A 20,506-nucleotide genomic window follows, 5' to 3' on the forward strand; every position below is an offset into this window, starting at 1 on the left:
GATAACAAAGGACTGAATGATATACTTGATAACGAAGGGCAGATTGATATAGTTGGTGTAAGGGGTTGGACTGAGTCTCCACAAGATAAGCCCCAGAACCTCAGAACATGAGTTTATTTTGAGATGGATCTTTTCTGAGGTAGTCAAGTTAGAAATAGATAATCAGAATGAGCCCTAATCTAGTATTACTTATGTCCCTGTAAGGAAAAGGAATTTGGACACAGAGATAGAATAGAGGAAATGTGGAAGAGGTACAAAGACAGCCAACTGACAATCAATGTCCTTCCCTGAAGCACATCCTTCCTCTCACAGCGTAGCCAGAAATGAACCTTGCCTACCCCTCAGTGTTGCTTCTATCCTCCATAACTGTTAGACAACTTAATTTCATTATTAAATCCATGCAGTTTGTGGTACTTTCCTATGGTCTCAGCATAGGAAATTAATATACTTAGTCTCAAAAGATCTCAAGGTAAACTTAAATTAATGTTAAGGTCTTTGTACTTTGAAACAATTGAGTTAACCTCTTACATTTATATAATTAGTAATAAATTTCACAAAGATATTTAAATAATATGAACATATTTTCACTTTCATGTTATATGAATATTTTATTGGTTAAAATAAAACAGGCTACTGTAATAATATTTGAGTAATACAAGTGACATACACTGAGCGTAGTATTTATATAGATGTCTAATTATTATTTGTAATAACATAATAAGTTAAATATTACTGTTTATTTGATCTACAGGTGAGAAAATGGATGAGACTTTGAATAGTTTACATTGTTAGAATGTGTCATATTTAGCTCAGACCAACACAATTCTAGAACTTAGATTTAAGAATCAGTGTTCTTATACATTTCACTGTCAATTAAAAGCTATGCACACACTATCCAAGCATTTCACATTTCTAGATGTATATTATAATAATAAGGCACTGAATTTAATGTTCTGCCTGTATAATTAGTGGTCAATTCAATGAGAAAGATCATCAGATTCATGCTTAGGAAAATATACAGATGGAAGATGACTATATGACACCGTAACAGTTAAGAAACCATGTTGACATATTTCAAAAGTTTAATTGCTTAATATTTAACTAAAGAGTTTATAAAATTGTGAAAATAATCCTTAGTGCTTCAAGAAACTATGAAATTGTGACCATATTTGCTATATGCAGTTCAACTGCACTCAGGTTATTTTTAGGTCTAAACATATATATATGTTTATATTATTTTATATTAGATTTTATATATAAATCTGTATCTATATATATAAATTTATATATATAAATCTATATAAAATCTAAACATAATATAACAAAATATATTATGTTTAAATGATCTAATCCTTTATTATTAAGCAGTTATACTTGACTCATAATACAGACTTGAGGATTAAAAAAATAAATTTTTAACAATCCAGATTATGACAAATTATATTTTAAAAATTAATGTTTATCTTTTTTAATTTAAATTTATTTATTTTAATTAGAGGCTAATTACTTTACAATATTGTATTGGTTTTGCCATACATCAACATGAATCCACCATGGGTGTACACATGTTCCCAATCCTAAACCCCCCTCCCACCTCCCTCCCCATACCATCACTCTGGGTCATCCCAGTGCACCAGCCCCAAGCATCCTGTATCCTGCATCGAACCTGGACTGGTGATTCGTGTCTTATATGATATCATATATGTTTCAATGCCATTCTCCCAAATCATTCCCCACTTCCCTCTCCCACAGAGTCCAAAAGACTGTTCTATACATCTGTGTCCCTTTTGCTGTCTCGCATACAGGGTTATCATTACTATCTTTCTAAATTCCATATATATGTGTTTACTGTATTGGTGTGTTTATTTATCTTTTACACTCTAAAAACATGTCCAATCACATACAGTTTATTTTTTAAGAATAAGAAATAAGCAAAGAATATTGTATGTGCAGTCACAACTTGAGTTAATAATACAGAGACAAGAGAACGCTATTAAATACTTAGTCTATACTAGGCCCTTTTTTATGTTTGATATCTATAGAACATTTAAATCATATCTAATTTACAAGGATTAATATTAGTATCCTAAGTTCACAAACCAGAAAACAGCAGCAGAGATAAGGTAATTGCCAAGGTTTGATTTTAAGTAGAAGAAAAGATCTTGGGGCCAAAAGATTCATGTTCTGAATTCATACACTAATTTGGAGTTATGATGTTCTGTCATAGACCCCCATACTCAAATGACTTATCTTTTTATTTCTTATTAATTTCCATTCATTTAGTGTGTTTTTATATAATATTTTTTACCTAAAAGGCTTTTTGCTTTCCACAATGAAGAATATAAAATCTAAGTAATACATTTCTGATCCTCAAACACCTCATTGTATCTGTGGTGGGCTAAAATATGTGTATGGAATGTTGCAACATATAGAAAAATATATTCAGAAGACCAAAGATGAAAACCTTTGGGAGTTTTCCAGAAAACTGTGAAATCAGTGTAGCGAAATAATGGGGGCATAAGCTGATAAGCTGATAATTTGAATGCTGCACATAGGTAAACAAAGACAAGCAATTAAAGATACATGTTGGATCTGGCAATAATAGAGGTACTTGTAACTTAGAAAAAAAAATGATATGGTGGTAGTTTAGTTGCTAACTCTTCTCCAGTTCTTGCAACCCCATGGACTGGGGCCCACAAGGCACCTCTTTCCATGGAATTCTCCAGGCAAGAATACTGGAGTGGGTAGCTATTCCCTTCTCCAGGAGATTTTCCCAATTCAGGGATCAAACCCAGGTCTCCTGGATTGCAGGCAGATTCTTTACTGCTGAGGCACCAGAGAACCCCCCCCCCACCCCAACACCCAAATAGTAGTATCCAATGAACATTGAGGAAAGAAACCAAACTGAAGTTAATGAAGAAGTCAATGGGATGAGTGATTGAAAACAATGGATGTATATGCTATCAAGATCTTCAATAGTAAAAAAGGAGAGATATGATGGTAATTGAAGTGGGATATGGACCTAATGTCTGAGGAAAGTACTTTAGGGTAGGACAGTTACAAGCACATGTTCCCTTTGCTCTTTCCTGGAAACTGCTACTGAATTAAGAAAATAGCAAGTTTATCTGTTTTTTTGTTTGTTCAAGTTTATTTATTTTAGTTGGAGGCTAATCACTTTATAATATCATGGTGGTTTTGCCACACATCAACATAAATCAGCCATGAGTGTGCATGTTCCACCAATTGTGTGCAAAAATGGAGGCTGCTGACTTTCTCATGTGAGACCTGATTATTTAAAAATAAATGAAATAAAATAATAAGGGAAAGAAAGATGCATGAATTCAGTCACTCCATAAGACATATAATACATCTAGAGGTCAACAAAGAGAGAAATTTCATCCACCTGGAAGGTAGGGCAAGGGGGAGAAGTACGGAATCTATATTGAAAATTTATACAGAGTTAGTTCTTGAAGAGGGTAGATATGCATGTTTAGAGCTGAGGAAAGAAGCAGGAGCAAAAGCAGACAGGGTATGATAAGAATGGACAACAGTTCAACATGATTACACCAAAACTTGCACATGGGTTGTAGTGAGAAGAAGAAGAGAAAAGGCAGATGGAAGATACACTAATGGAAGGAACTGAATTTCTGGCTGAGGACTCTGAACTCACTCTGAACTCTGTTCTGGGAGTATGAAAGAACCAATCAACAGCTATGATCAAAGGAGCAGTAACGGTACCAAACTCACGTTTGGTAGCTTGTTGCTGAAAAGCCAAAAAAATGAGAGACAGTTTTTGGTAGAAAAGAAAGTTGCCTGAATCAGAAAAACTGGCAGTGTGGGGAGAAGCTGGACTCTTGTCCTGAGACCAACTTAGAAGATTCTGTTTAGCCATAATGGTTTTCAAAGGAGAAAAGGGAAAGCAATCTCAATTAGACATTAAGGTAAGACATCAGACTCTTTATCATTTCCCCCCACCCGCCTCTGTGGACAGACCTGCTGAGTTCTCCAGATCTTCCTTGGATGTTAGTTTGCCTGCATGGTCCACCTGCAAATTTGCTAAGAAGGAAGTTAGGGGCAAAGTGTTAGTTATTCTTCAACTAAATTGTTCATTGCCACTCCTTTTAATATAGGAAAGAAATCAACAGTATAGACAAAGCACTGTGGATATTCAGTAAAACAAAAAGCAAGAGTTAGGTGATTCCATTTACTATTATTAAAATCTATTGGGAACAGAAATATTCAAGCAGGAAAGGGGCAAATGAGCTTCTTAGAGTAAGATGGAGCTATCCTATCCTCTTGAACTTTCCTGGGCATATTGCAGTTATTCTAGCTGATTTTCTTATTTTTAGAAAGTGGGGTTTACATTATTCCATTTTAAGAACTCTGTTCAGAATCACACAGAAAGTGATGAATTCTTGTCCTGGTTGACTTAAAACACAGTAATTGTTCATTTATACACTCTTTTCAGGTTGTAAAATTGCTAGGACTATGAATGCTTTTTCCATTGAAAGATAATTCAAATATTAAGTATTTTTTTAATTATATAAATAAAAATGTTGAGAAGTAAATGTAGATCATAATTTGATATTATTCACAGGCACTCTGAGTTGCAAATAGCCTCTTATGGAATATCATAATTATATCAGGAAGACCCTGGCTGAGTTTGAGTGCCACCTCAGCAACAGAGTCATGCCAGAGTCTGGGTATGCTTGGTCCCCAGGGACTTTTCAGTTCTTGAGCCTACCTTTAGTGTTTGTCAACTTGAGCTTCTCTCACAACTCTGGCAACTACTTATTTACTACTGTCTCTGTTCATCAACTGAAAGATCAAATAAAATATCCTAGACTAAGTTTTCTAATATTTGGTTCTAATACTCCCAGAATCCTAACAACTCAGTGAGGGCAAAAACCATGTATGCTTTACCCTGGGAATGCAGGATAAAGATTTGAATATCTTGACCAGATCTCTTCCTGGTTACACCAACCTACACTCTTTTTTATTCTTCCAGAATGCTTTCCTTCTTTATTTATATCCCTTCCACTGTTTAGAGTGCTGGGTGCTGTAGTTTTTATCCTAAAATATGAATTGATTTTTAGAAATAGTCTTAAGTTTTCACAATACTCATGAAGGTAATTAAAGATACTCACCTACAATAATGTCATGGAAATGTTGAAAATTTTAAAAGCAGAAAATTTGCATTCAAATTACAAACTTTAGAAGGAAAGTAAAACCCTTATATATTCCCAGAAGTTTGAAGAATTTGATCCAAATTCTGATTTTCCCCATCTATGACCTTTAGATTAGAGGAGTCATAGGTTTGTACAAGAAAAAAAAGACTTACTACACTGATTATAAGCCAGGTAAAAGATATTAGGCTTAAAACTGCATTCCAGAGAGTGGAACACACTAAAATCAACAGAATGTTATGACAAAATATTTTATAGGGCAGATCTTGTTATATTTTTAAAATATGACATTAATGAAGTCTCACTCCCAGTACTAACTCCTAAAACAGGAACAAGCTCACACTTATGTGGATGCTCTGATAAAAGCTGTTTTTCTCTCTTCTGTTGGAGAGGAGATGGATTCTAAGGGCAGCCTTTGCAACAATCATGCTCCTAACATCTGAGCAAACCTCAATATCAGAATTTATATTTTTGTATCTTAAATTAACTGTAAGCTCACTGCAATAGTCATAACTGGGTCTTCTTTGCAGTGAGGAAGAAATCTTGACCATGACTCACTGTGAGACTACAGTCTTTTGAGTGATTCTATGGAAGAAGTTCAGGCTTCCCTGGTGGCTCATCTGGTAAAGAATCCACCTGCAATACAGGAGACCCCAGTTCATTTCCTGGATTGGGAAAATCCCCTTAAGAAGGGATAGACCACCCATGCCAGTATTCTTGGGCTTTCCAGGTGGATCAAATGGTAAAGAATCTGCCTTCAATGTAGGAGATCCAGGTTCAATCCCTGGGTTTGGAAGATCCCCTGGAGGAGGGCATGGCAACCTACTCTGGTATTCTTGCCTGGAGAATCCCCATGGACAGAGGAGCCTGACGGACTATAGCCAGTAGGGTCAAAAAGAGTTGGAAATGACTGAGTGACTAAGCAAAGAACATGGAAGAAGACCAGCATAGAGTAGTGTCACCATTTCCCCTGCTGCTGGGAGACTCTGTTAGTCATTTGAGCTGAACCCTGGGTTAACGACAAAATATTGATTGATCTTTACCAATGATGATTCTTGCATGAATTTTTAGTTTAAAAACAAAGTTATGAAAAAAAAAGTTATGTCTCATAGTATGTAGTCCTTTATTATTAAAGACTTCCTATATCTGAGTCATTTATATTTGAGTAATATCAGCTGCATCTCTCACAAGCAGCCTATATTAATCAATCTACTTTTTGTTTGTCAAAAATATATCAGCATGTGGCTTTCAGTAATATATACATTTGATAAGTTAATTATGAAACATCAGCCTCATATTAAATGCTAGGAATAGCACATCTACTGGCACATATTATACAAATATTTGAAAGTATCATTATATTGTGAAATAGATTTTTCAATAAAATCCCCAAAAGAAAGCATAATTAGAGACCAAGTTCAACAACAATAACAACAGCAAAATATTTTCTTGTTTATTTATTACTTGGATTCTGTACCTAATTCCATGTGCATGTGGGTTTTGCCACACACCATCAGTCTATTTCCTGGCACTAGCTGTGTGTCTTAGAATAGTTCACCAAGAAAAGGAGAAGACTGCAAATAAGAAGAGAGTTTATGTTATCAAACACAAGTTCATGTGTCCAACACAGAGTGAGGCCAAACAAACTGATGGCAGAGTTTGGAGCAATAAATGGTTTATCACAGAACCAAGCAAGGAGGAAACATAGGAATGTGTGTGACTTTCTTTTGACTGACTCGTGGTGAGGTAATTGATCAATGCTCTAGGAATTTGTGCTCTGCATGAAGCTACAATCCTCCACCTAGGTGGGGGGCCTTAGTTATTGTAGAAGATCTCAAATATATTATTATATATATTCTTTGAGGAGGAACCAGGACCCTGCCCCAAAGTCTCACTATTGTTTCTCCCCCTTTTTTCTACATTTGTTCACCTCTCTGATTAACAACTGTTTGAATCTGTCCTTTGGTATTCAGGGACATCTAGGAGGTTTAATGAAGCCTATTTCCAATTATGTAAAGTTTAAAAATAAAATTAAATTAAAAAAATACAAAGTTTTATTAAAGTACTGTTAAAAAAAAAAAAAAGAAGAAATGGGGGACTTAGAAAGGATTTGTATCTGGGAGGTCCCCATAGTGTCTCAGTTTCATTTATTTGGTCTTAGGAATTGCAATTCTAGAGGCATAGATTTCAGTGACCAATCAAATGTGCTCCTAGGGAAGCAAAAATGGAAAAGGTTTATTACAAAAAAAACAAGCAAAGACGTTCCAGAAAAGTTGCATAGGTTGTTTTGCATAACTTAACATTCAAATATTTGGCTAATTCATACTGATATATATGATTAAGTTGTTAAAAAAAAAACAGAGTAAATTTGAAGATTTAATTGACTTTATTCAAGGATTCATGAATTGGAAATATCCTGTGTGGCAAGTAGAAGAGTAGGTGACCTGAGGAGTGGTACAAAAAGGCAAAAAGACTGTTACAGGAAGATGAGTGAGGTGAGGAAGGTATTGGCAGGATGAAAGAAGGGGCTATTTTGGGTTAATATGTCTTCTTTTTCAAGGGAAGTTCCTGCAAGCATTCTGAGATGCAGATGGCCTCTGCTTCCATTCTCTTGGGTGAAGGAAAAGGAGAGGACCATATGGCAGATTACCTCAGCAGTGCTGACTGGAAAATTCCATACTGGTTGACTAACAGTACATTTCTTGTGAAGGTTCAAGTTACTATTAGTCTCAGTATTAAAACTAGATTTGGTGTCATTGGACTTTAGCATAAGTGACATTATTTGGGGACTGCTTTTTTTTCTTCTTCTTCTTCTTTTTAACAGTTATTAAATTATAAAATTTGGATTTTTTTCTATCTACATATTCAAAAATGTTTTTATCTTCTTTTAAAGGTTTGTAAGTCTAATACTGTGGAAATCGAATAAATGAGTATAATTCTATTCCCTGTTTCAACAGAGCTGCCAGAAGTGTGTCAAAAGTTTTATTTGTTTATGCCCAGAAAGGAAGCTACTCTAAACAATGTGTTTCTATTAAGGCAGACGGTATATAAAAATTGGCAGAAGATATTAAAATTCTTCACTAGCAGGCTTGAAATATAGTCCAGTATTTCCTACCAATATTTTTTTCTGAAATCTCATCTGCATTTTTTATTCTTTATCTGTTTATCTCTTTACCTCAATGAATCTTCCTAAAGCAAATAAAATACATCCTTACATAATTCTTTAATTGATAAATATTTATGTAATTAGCAAACAAATGCGTTCCTTTTCCAGAAAACTTAGAATTCACATATTAATAATGGGTGAAATCATGTATTTTTTCAGTTATAATGAAATCTCAAAAATGGGTAGAGTTATTTAACAATGAGCTAAACAATGGGAGAATAATTTAACAATAAGCTGTAGGAACTCAGAAACTGTTTATCACACATATCATTCATTAGTAAAATAACAAGTATTTTTATTTATAGAATGTGGGGAAAATACAGTGTAGAGTCAAGATTATGTTTATTTTCCAGTACAGTTACTTCTTAAAAATATACCTTAATATATAATTTCCTATTTGAAATTTTGAGCATACTTTGGGAGACAGTGAAGGACAGGGAAGCCTGGCATCCTGTAATCCATGGGGTTGCAGAGTTGGACACAACTTAGTGACTGAACAACAACTTGAAATTATTCTTAAATTTTGTCCTTGAAGTGGAAATTTGTGATTGTGGCTAAGATGGCAGACTGACCTATCTATAACTAAAATGACTTTCATCATATTTTCCTTCTTAATATTTATCTCACTGGCATGAAATAATTTGGCCTTAGGTATATTACAAACCAGTAATAGACATTATTGTGTATATTTGTGGTTCTGTATTTTTATTATAAGTATGAACATCATCATCTAAACTGGTTAATTTTTGTAGCCCATATTCATAACCTCTACCATTATAGAGGTTGAGATATAGGACCAAAATGGGTATGACACTCAGGTGAATGGTAATCTCCAGAAGAGCGATTTTATTATTAACTATGCTTGATTAGGTTAGATCATTTATGTTAGGCAAATAAATCTTGACATTTAAATGGATAATTTTGTGGTTTACTTGTCAAACTTCCTGTGAGACATGGGTCTGATTAAACTCTTATTGAGAGTGAGAACTATAATACATTATTAATCAGCTCAGTGTAGTTGTGAAGTTTTATGACTTAGGGATGAGGGGAAATTGGTTCCATGGTCAGCTTGAGAAATTATGAGAATATACCTTGCACTGTCAGTGCTGACAGCTTGACATTAGTCATGGTCTTCCCACAGCCATGGCCTGTGACAGCACTAATGATAGTCATTTTGTAGCGTGGCCATGCATTAGAATACTTTTAGAGGAGCATAAAATGTCAAATGCTGGAGTAGAGATGTTTTTCAGCAGTTCTTGACACAAGAAACCTTATATACCCAGACGTTAAGCTTCTTGAAATTGTGAGACATGCATAGCAATCTCAAGATTAATAGGAAAATGTTGATTAAAAATAATTAAATTTATTTTTTAAAGCACATATCATTTGGCCAGTAAAACCATACTGGAAAAGGCAAAGAAAACAATGCAAAAGGTTGCTCTTTGATAATTCTCTTTATGTGATACTTATACCAATGAATTAGCTTTATCTACTTTTTAACTGAACAGAGGATAAAAAGAGTCATAAATCTGATATTTGTTTAATTATTTATACATAATCAAGGAATATTGAGTTTTAAATAATAATATTTTGTGGATGAAACAAAATATGTATTATAAATTTACAATAAAATTATGAAATGGTGACTATGACTTAATGGCTAAAGGCATGAACTTGTAAACAAGGCTTGGAAGAATGAAGACCCTGACTTGTCCCATTGTTGCCTTGGATTATTTATCCTCATTAAGACTACTTTTGTTACTTTTGAAGTAAAAATGATAGATTTTTTTTCTAAAATTATTGCTGTAATGAGTCACTGAGATATAGACCATGATCATTTTGGTAACTGAGACACAATAAGGACGTAAGCCTGTTATTATCATTTCAACTCAGTAATATTACTTAATAAAAATGCATTGACCATTTAAAATAGTTCTTTATGATGAAGCAAATACTGAAATCACTACCTTACACATTGCTATTTAAATGGAAGAATTTGAGAATCATAACTGTGAGACCAGCTTGTGGATGGGCTTTGCCTTTACTAAGAATATTTTATGGGGAGGGAGGTGGGAGGGGCGTTCAGGATGGGGCACACATGTACACCCATGGCAGATTTTTTTCGAGATGGCATATTTCATTTGTAGATTTTTTAAATGTTTAGTGGCTTAGCTAATATTTTTCTTTCTTATGTTTTAAAAATCAATAAATAGTAACAACAACAAATCTAGCATTTCTCACCTTGCAAAAAATAATTTCTTGAGGGTTCTTTTTTTGTGTGTATGACTTAAATAACCAAGCAAAAATCATTGCTTCACACTCTCAAAATGATCTCTGATGCAACCCACAGATTATTCATCCATAATAAGCCAAAGTTTCCTGAGGTAATGTCATATTACTCTGTCCAGTTAATTCCAAGTCCTTGGGATTAGCAGATGCAAACTATTATATATAGAATGGGTAAACAACAAGGTCCTACCATATAGCAAAGAAACTATATTTAATGTTCCGTGATAAACAATGAAAAAGAATATTAAATGAGGATGAGATGGTTGGATGGCATCACTGACTCAATAGACACGAGTTTGAGCAAACTCTGGGAGATAGTGAGGGACAGGGAAGCCTCACTTGTTGCAGTCCGTGGGGTCGCAGAGTTGGACACAACAAAGCACAGGCGGCTGCGACGGGTGTGCCAAGTGCAGGCGTCTGCGATGTGCACACCATGCATGGCCTAGAGGAGCCACCCCATGTCTGAGGTCAGGGGCAGAAGCTGGGAGGACCCCAAGCCCAATGGGCAGTGGCCAAGAGGAGTTACCCCATGTCCGAGGTCAGGGGCAGCGGCAGAAAGTACCAGACTGCATGGCTCAGGAACGGCAGAGAGGAGCTACCCCACGTCCAAGGTCGGGGGGTTGGGGGGGGCGGCCGAGAGGAGATACCCCAGCGTCTGAGGGTCAGGGGCGGGGACGAGAGGAGTTATCCCCATGTCCGAGGTCAGGGCCGCGATGATGGGAGTTACCCTGCGTCCGAGGTCAGGGTGTGCGGCCGGGAGGAGATATCCCACGCCCCAAACCCAAGGCCACGGGCAATGGGCAGGAGGAGCTACCTCACGCCCCTAAGCCCGAGGCCAAGGGCTGTGGCAGGAAGGAGCAACCCTATGACCTAGGCCAGGGGTGGTGGCTGAGAGAACCAACCCCACGTCCAAGGAGCCATGGCTGCGTGGGCGCAGGAGGGCCTAGAGGAGCTATCCCACGTTGAAGGTCAGGAAGGGCGGCGGTGAGGAGATACCCCTCGTCCAAGGTAAGGAGCAATGGCTGCGCTTTGCTGGAGCAGCCGTGAAGAGATACCCCACACCCAAGGTAAAAGAAACCCAAGTAAGATGGTGGGTGTTACAAGAGGGCATCAGAGGGCAAACACACTGAAATCATACTCACAGAAAACTAGTCAATCTAATCACACTAGGACCACAGCCTTGTCTAACTCAATGAAACTAAGCTATGCCCGTGGGGCAACCCAAGACGGGCGGATCATGGTGGAGAGATTTGACAGAATGTGTTCCACTGGAGGAGGGAATGGGAAACCACTTCAGTATTCTTGCCTTGAGAACCCCATGAACAGTATGAAAAGGCAAAATGATAGGATACTGAAAGAGAAACTCCCCAGGTCAGTAGGGGCCCAATATGCTACTGGAGATCAGTGGAGAAATAACTCCATAAAGAATGAAGGGATGGAGCCAAAGCAAAAACAATACCCAGCTGTGGATGTGACTGGTGATAGAAGCAAGGACTGACGCTGTAAAGGGCAATATTGCATAGGAACCTGGAATGTCAGGTCCATGAATCAAGACACATTGGAAGTGGTCAAACAAGAGGTGACAAGAGTGAATGTCGACATTCTAGGAATCAGCGAACTGAAATGTACTGGAATGGGTGAATTTAACTCAGATGACCATTATATCTACTACTGCGGCCAGGAATCCCTCAGAAGAAATGGAGTGGCCATCATGATCAACAAAAGAGTCCGAAGTGCAGTACTTAGATGCAATCTCAAAAACGACAGAATGATCTCTGTTCGTTTCCAAGGCAAACCATTCAATATCACAGTAATCCAAGTCTATGCCCCAATCAGTAACACTGAAGAAGCTGATTGAATGGTTCTATGAAGACTTACAAGAACTTTTAGAACTAACACCCATAAAAGATGTCCTTATCATTATAGGGGACTGGAATGCAAAAGTAGGAAGTCAAGAAACATCTGGAGTAACAGGCAAATTTGGCCTTGGAACATGGAATGAAGCAGGGCAAAGACTAATAGAGTTTTGCGAAGAAAATGCACTGCTCATAGCAAACACCCTCTTCCAACAACACAAGAGAAGACTCTATACATGGACATCACCAGATGGTCAACACTGAAATCAGATTGATTATATTCTTTGCAGCCAAAGATGGAGAAGCTCTATACAGTCAGCAAAATCAAGACCAGGAGCTTACTGGGGCTCAGACCATGAACTCCTTATTGCCAAATTCAGACTGAAAATGAAGAAAGTAGGGAAAATCACTAGACCATTCAGGTATGACCTAAATCAAATCCCTTATGATTAGACAGTGGAAGTGAGAAATAGATTTAAGGGCCTAGATCTGATAGATAGAGTGCTTGATGAACTATGGAATGAGGTTCGTGACATTGTAGAGGAGACAGGGATCAAGACCATTCCCATAGAAAAGAAATGCAAAAAAAGCAAAATGGCTGTCTGGAGAGGCCTTACAAATAGCTGTGAAAAGAAGAGAAGTGACAAGCAAAGGAGAAAAGCAAAGATATAAGCATCTGAATGCAGAGTTTCAAAGAATAGCAAGAAGAGGTAAGAAAGCCTTCTTCAGTGATAAATGCAAAGAAATAGAGGAAAACAACAGATAGAGAAACACTAGGGATCTCTTCAAGAAAATCAGAAATACCAAAGGAATATTTCATGTAGAGATGAGCTCGATAAAGAACAGAAATGGTATGGACCTAACAGAAGCAGAAGATATTAAGAAGAGATGGCAAGAATACACAGAAGAACTGTACAAAAAAGATCTTCACGACCCAGATAATCACGATGGTGTGATCACTGACCTAGAGCCAGACATCCTGGAATATGAAGTCAAGTGGGCCTAAGAAAGCATCACTACGAACAAAGCTAGTGGAAGTGATGGAATTCCAGTTGAGCTATTTCAAATCCTGAAAGATGATGCTGTTAAGTGCGCACTCAATATGCCAGCAAATTTGGAAAACTCAGCAGTGGTCATAGGACTGGGAAAGATCAGTTTTCATTCTAATCCAAAAGAAAGGCGATGCCAAAGAATGCTCAAACTACCGCACAATTGCATCTCACACGCTAATAAAGTAATGCTCAAAATTTTCCAAGCTAGGCTTCAACAATATGTGAACTGTGAACTTCCTGATGTTCAAGCTGGTTTCAGAAAAGGCTGAGGAACCAGAGATCAAATTGTCAACATCCACTGGATCATGGAAAAAGAAAGAGAGTTCCAGAAAAACATCTATTTCTGCTTTATTGACTATGCCAAAGCCTTTGACTGTATGGATCACAATAAACTGTGGAAAATTCTGAAAGAGATGGGAATATCAGAACACTTGATCTGCCTCTTGAGAAATTTGTATACAGGTCAGGAAGCAACAGTTAGAACTGGACATGGAATAACAGACTGGTTCCAAATAGGAAAAGGAGTTCATCAAGGCTGTATATTGTCACCCTGTTTATTTAACTTCTATGCAGAGTACATCCTGAGAAACGCTGGACTGGAAGAAACACAAGCTGGAATCAAGATTGCCGAGAGAAATATCAGTAACCTCAGATATGCAGGTTAAACCACCCTTATGGCAGAAAGTGAAGAGGAAATAAAAAGCCTCTTGATGATAGTGAAAGTGGAGAGTGAACAAGTTGGCTTAAAGCTCAACATTCCGAAAATGAAGATTATGGCATCCGGTCCCACCACTTCATGGGAAATAGATGGGGAAACAGTGGAAACAGTGTCAGACTTTATTTTTCTGGGCTCCAAAATCACTGAAGATGGTGACTGGAGCCATGAAATTAAAAGACGCTTACTCCTTGGAAGGAAAGTTATGACCAACCTAGATAGCATATTCAAAAGCAGAGACATTACTTTGCCAACAAAGGTTCATCTAGTCAAGGCTATAGTTTTTCCTGTGGTCATGTATGGATGTGAGAGTTGCACTGTGAAGAAAGCTGAGCACCGAAGAATTTATGCTTTTGAACTGTGGTGTTGGCGAAGACTCTTGAGAGTCCCTTGGACTGCAAGGAGATCAAACCAGTCCATTCTGAAGGAGATCAGCCCTGGGATTTCTTTGGAAGGAATGATGCTAAAGCTGAACCTCCAGTACTTTGGCCACCTCATGCGAAGACTTGACTCCTTGGAAAAGACTCTGATGCTGGGAGGGATTGGGGTCAGGAGGAGAAGGGGACTACAGAGGATGAGATGTCTGGATGGTATCACGGACTCTATGGACATGAGTTTCAGTGAACTCTGGGAGTTGGTGATGGATAGGGAGGCCTGGTGTGCTGTGATTCATGGGGTTGCAAAGAGTCGTACACAACTGAGCAACTGATCTGATCTGATCTGATCTAAGCAACTGAACAGAAACAAATATATGTGTGTGTGTGTATATGTGTGTGTGTATATATATATTCAGTCATATCCGAATCTTTGCAATCCCATGGACTGCAGCAGGCCAAGCCTCACTGTCCATCACCATCTCCAGGAGTTTACTCAAATTCATGTCCCTTGAGTTGATGATGCCATCCAACCATCTCTTCCTCCCACCTTCAAACTTTCCCAGGATCAGGGTCTTTTCATAGAGTCAGTATTTCACATCAGCTGGCCAAAATATTGCAAGTTCAGCTTCAGCATCAGTCCTTCCAATTAACATTCAGGGCTGATTTCCTTTAAGATGAACTTGTTGGATCTCCTTTCAGTCCAAGGGACTCTCAAGAGTCTTCTCCAACACCACAGTTCAACAGCATCAATTCTTTGGCGCTCAGCTTTCTTTATAGTCAAACTTTCACTTCCACACATGACTACTAGAAAAGCCATAGCCTTGACTAGATGGACCTTTGTCAGCAAATAATGTCTCTGATTTTTAATATGCCCTCTAGGTTAGTCATAACTTTCCTTCTAAGGAGTAAGCGTCTTTTAATTCCATGGCTTCATTCAGCATCTGCAGTGATTTTGGAGGCCAAAAAATAAAGTCTGACACTGTTTCCACTGTTTCCCCATCTATATGCCATGAAGTGATGGGACTGGAAGCCATGATCTTTGTTTTCTGAATGTTGAGCTTTAAGCCAACTTTTTCACTCTTCTCTTTCACTTTCATCGAGAGGCTCTTTATTTCTTCTTCACTTTCTGGCATAAGGGTGGTGTCATCTGCATATCTGAGGTTACTGATATTTCTCCTGGAAATTTTTATTCCAGCTTGGGCTTCATCCATCCCAGCATTTCTCATAGTATACTCTGCATATAAGTTAAACAAGCAGGGTGACAATATACAGCCTTGACATACTCCTTTTATTCTTAATAATGTATTTTAATTCAACTCTTTGTAGATTTCTATTCAGAAATATAATTTGTCACATATACAATTCTGATATTTTAAAGAATTATAGTAAAGTGTTAAAGTGCAAATAATCAAGCTTAATATTACTTTATTTTTGTCTTGCCAGGTGGCTTGGTGCTAAGAATCTGCCTGCCAATGTAGGAGACAGTCTGTAATTCAGGAAACCTGGATTCAATCCCTGGGTTTGAAAGATTCACTAGAGTAGGAAACAGCATCTTACTCCAGTATTCCTGCCTTGAAAATTCCATGGACAGAGGCGCCTAGTAGGCTACAGTCCATGGGATCACAAGGAGTCAGACATGACTGAAAACACATGTGCCATAAGATTAATTAACTGAGAATATTCAAAATACTATTTTGCATATAATCAATGTTTTACCATTATTAAAATTGTCTTCACTGTCTTATAGTTAGTCTTTGAAATTGAATATGTATTTTGTATATACAGGGCACCTTAATTGAATGCTAATTTTTCATTGGAGTTGTTTGATCTGTATTCACTTTCTGTAAAATTTAAGTTAAGAATTATAGATTTACATACTTCAGGTCGTCAAAATATATTAAAAGTTATGAGTAACTAAAATTTATCAGTTTTAAATTGTGTTGTTGACTAATTGTTAAGTTATGTCCAACTGCTTGCCACACCATGGACTGTAGTGTGTGAGGCTCCTCTGTGCTCCATATCTCCAGGGTTAGCTCAAAATAATGTCCACTGAGTGGATGATGCCATGTAGCTATCTCATCCTCTTTTGCTCTCTTCTCCTGCCCACATTATTTGCCAGTATCAGAGTCCTTTCCAATGAGTAGGCTCTAGGCATCAGGTGTGCAAAGGATTAGAACTTCAGCTTCAGCATCAGTCCTTCCAATGCATATTCAGAATAGATTTCCTTTACGATTGAATGGCTTTATCTCCTAGCTGTTCAAGGGACTCTCAAAAGTCTTCTCCAGAACCACAGTTCAAAAGCATCAATTCTTCAGTGCTTACCCTTCCTTATGGACCCTACATTCACATCCATACATGATGATTGGAAAAACAAAACAAAACAAACAAACAAACAAAAAAAAAACATAGCTTTGACTATAAGGACTTTTGTTGGCAAAGTCATTTCTCTGTTTTTTTAATACATGTCTAGGTTTGTCAAGGCTTTCCTTCCAAGGAGCAAGTATATTTTAATTTCATGGCTCCAGTCACCATCTTCAGTGATTTTGGAGCCCAAGGGGGGAAAAAAGAGACTCTATCTTTGCTTCCATTTTTTCCTCTTCCTTCTATTTGCCATGGAAAGATGGGACTGGATGCCATGATTTTAGTTTTTGAATGTTGAGTTTTAAGTCAGCTTTTTCACTTTCCTCTTTCACCATCCTCAAGAGACTCTTTAGTTCCTCTTCACTTTCTGCTATTAGAGTGCTATCATCTGCATATCTGAGGCTATTGATATTACTCCCAGCAATCTTGATTTTAGCTTGCCATTCATCCAATCTGGCATTTTCCATGACATACTCTGCATAGAAATTAAATAAGCAGGATGAAAATATACAGCCTTGCCATACTTCTTTCTGAACTTGGGACTTGTCGGTTGTTCCAGGTCTGGTTCTAACTGTTGCTTCTAGACCTGCACACAGGTTTCTCAGGAGACAGATGAGGTGGTCTGGTATTGACTATTGATTCCACAGGTTGTTGTGATCCACACATTCAAAGGTTTTAGCATAATCAATGAAGATGAAGCACACAGTTTTCTGCTACTCCCTTGCTTTCTCTGTGATACAGCAGATATTGTCAATTTGATCTGTTTCCTCTGCTTCTTAAAAACACAGCTTGTACATCTGGAAATTCTCAGTTCCTGTAATGCTGAAGCCAAGCTTGAAGGATTTTGAGTGTAGCCTTACTATAATGTGACATGAGCACAATTTTACAGTAGTTTGGACATTCTGTGATATTATTCTTCTTTGAGGCTGAAAAGAATACTGCCTTTTTCCAGTTCTGTGGCCATTGCTGAATTTTCCACATTTACTGATCTATTGAGTGCAACACTTTAAGAGCATCATCTTTTAGTATTTTAAATAACTCAGCTAGAGTTCCATCACCTCAACTAGCTTTGTTGGTAATAATGGTTCCTAAGGTCCACTTGACTTCCCTCAGCAGGATGTCTAGCTCTAGGTTACTGACTAGTCCATTGTGATTATCTTTAGATAATTATCCTTTCCTTATAGTTATTCTGTGTATTCTTGCCACCTCTTCTTAATCCTTTTTGCTTCTTTTAGTTCCTTATCATTTCTGTCCTTTATTATGCCCATCTTTGCATGAAATGTTCCCTTGATATCTCCAATTTTCTTGAAGTGATCTCTCAATTTCCCATTCTATTGCTTTTCTATATTTTTTTTTATCCCTCATTTAAGGAGGTCTTCTTATCTCTTCTTACTATTCTCACAAATGCTGCATTCACTTAGATTAATCTTTCCCTTTATCCCTTGCCTTTGCTTCTCTTCTTTCCTCGGCTATTTGTAAAGCTGCCTCAGACAACCACTGTACCTTCTTACATTTCTTTTTCTTGAAGTGTTTTTTGTGTCTGCCTCTTGTAAAATGTTAGGAACTTCTGTCCATAGTTCTTCAGGTACTCTTTTTATCAGATCTAAATCATTGAATTTATTTGTCACTTCCACTGTTTAATCATAAAGGATTTGATTTAGGTCATATATGAATGGCCTAGTGCTTTTGCTTACTTTCTTTAATTTAATCCTAAATTTTACAGTAAGAAGTTGATAGTCTGAGCCACAGTAAACTACAGGTCTTGTTTTTGTTTTTACTGACTGTATAAAGATTCACCATCTTTGGCTGCAAAAACACAATCAATCTGATTTGGGCATTGTCCTTCTGGTGGTGTGTAAATGTAGAGTTGTCTCTTATGTTGTTGGAAAAAGGTGCTTGCTATGACCAGCATGTTCTCTTGACAAAACTCTATTAGCCTTTGCCCTGCTTTGTTTTGTACTCCATGTCCAAACTTGCCTGTTATTCTGCATATCTGTTGACTTCCTGGTTTCGCGTTGTACTCTAATCCCCTGTGGTGAAAAGAATATATCTCTTTTATGGTTAGTTCTAGAAGGTCTTGTATGTCTTCATAGAAGTGGTCAGCTTCCTCTTCTTTGTCACTAGTAGTTGAGGCATAGACAGATTACTGTGATGATGTTGAATGATTTGCCTTGGAAATGAAATGAGCTCATTCAGTCATTTTTGAGACTACACTCGAGGACTGAATTTTGAACTCTTTTGTTGACTATGAGGACTAGTCCATTTCTTCTAAGGGTTTCTTGTCCACAGTGATAGATATAATGGCCATCTGAATTAAATCCACCCATTCCTGTCCATTTTATTTTGCTGATTCCTAAAGATTTTGAAGTTCACTCTTGCCATCTTCTGCTTGACAATGTCTAATTTACATTGATGCGTGGACCTAACATTCTTGGTTCTTTACAGCATCAGACTTTACTTTCACCACCAGACACATACATAACTGGAAATCATTTCTAGTTTGGCCTAGCCACTTTATTCTTTCTGGATCTATTAATTACCCTCTGCTCTTCCCAGTAGCATATTGGACACCTTCCAACTTGGGGTGCTCATCTTCCAGCATCATTTATTCATTTTCCTTTTTGTACTGTCCACGGGGTTCTCCAGGTAAGACTATTGGAGTGGGTTGTCATTTACTTCACCAGTGGGCCATGCTTTGTCAGAACTCTCCACTATAAAAATAGCATGATCCATGAATGGCAGTTTTAAATTTTATGTTAACTTAAATTAATTAAAACAAAACAAAACAAAAAACCTTCTTAGTCCCCTACTCACATATGTAGTAGTCACTGGCCACATGAGGCTAGTGGTTATCACATTTAATATCACTTTCATGAATATCTCTATTAAACAAAGTGCATTTCTCGCAAGAAGCCCAAATCCTTGATTTCAGATCTATTTAACACACTACCCTCTGGCTACTCTAAGATATCAAATTCAGTGATTTTCTTTGTAATTATTTTTACTTACAAGAGCAAAAATACCTGCAATTGCCTCTTTGGTTATTTATGTGTGTGTGTGTGTGTGTGTGTGTGTGTGTGTGTGTGTGTGTGTGTGCTGTCATGTTTGACTCTTTGTGACCCCACAGACTATAGCCTACCAGGCTCCTCTGTCCGTGGGATTTCCCAGGCAAGAATATTGGAGTGGGTTGCCATTTCCTACACCAGGGGAATTTCCTGGCCCAGGGATTGAACCCCAGTCTCCTGCATAGCAGGTGGATTCTTTACTGCTGTTCAGTTCAGTTCAGTTGCTCAGTCATGTCCGATTCTTTGCTACCCCATGAACTGCAGCATGCCAGGCCTCCCTCTCCATAACCTACTCCCAGAGCTTATGCAAACTCATGTTCATGGAGTTGGTGATGCCATCCAATCATCTCATCCTCTGTTGTCTCCTTCTCCTCCCACCTTCAATCTTTTATATCATTAGGGTCTTTTCAAATGAGTCAGTTGTTCACATCAGGTGGCC

Source organism: Bubalus bubalis, chromosome 10 (genome assembly GCF_019923935.1).
Source record: "Bubalus bubalis isolate 160015118507 breed Murrah chromosome 10, NDDB_SH_1, whole genome shotgun sequence".
Classification (NCBI taxonomy): domain Eukaryota; kingdom Metazoa; phylum Chordata; class Mammalia; order Artiodactyla; family Bovidae; genus Bubalus; species Bubalus bubalis.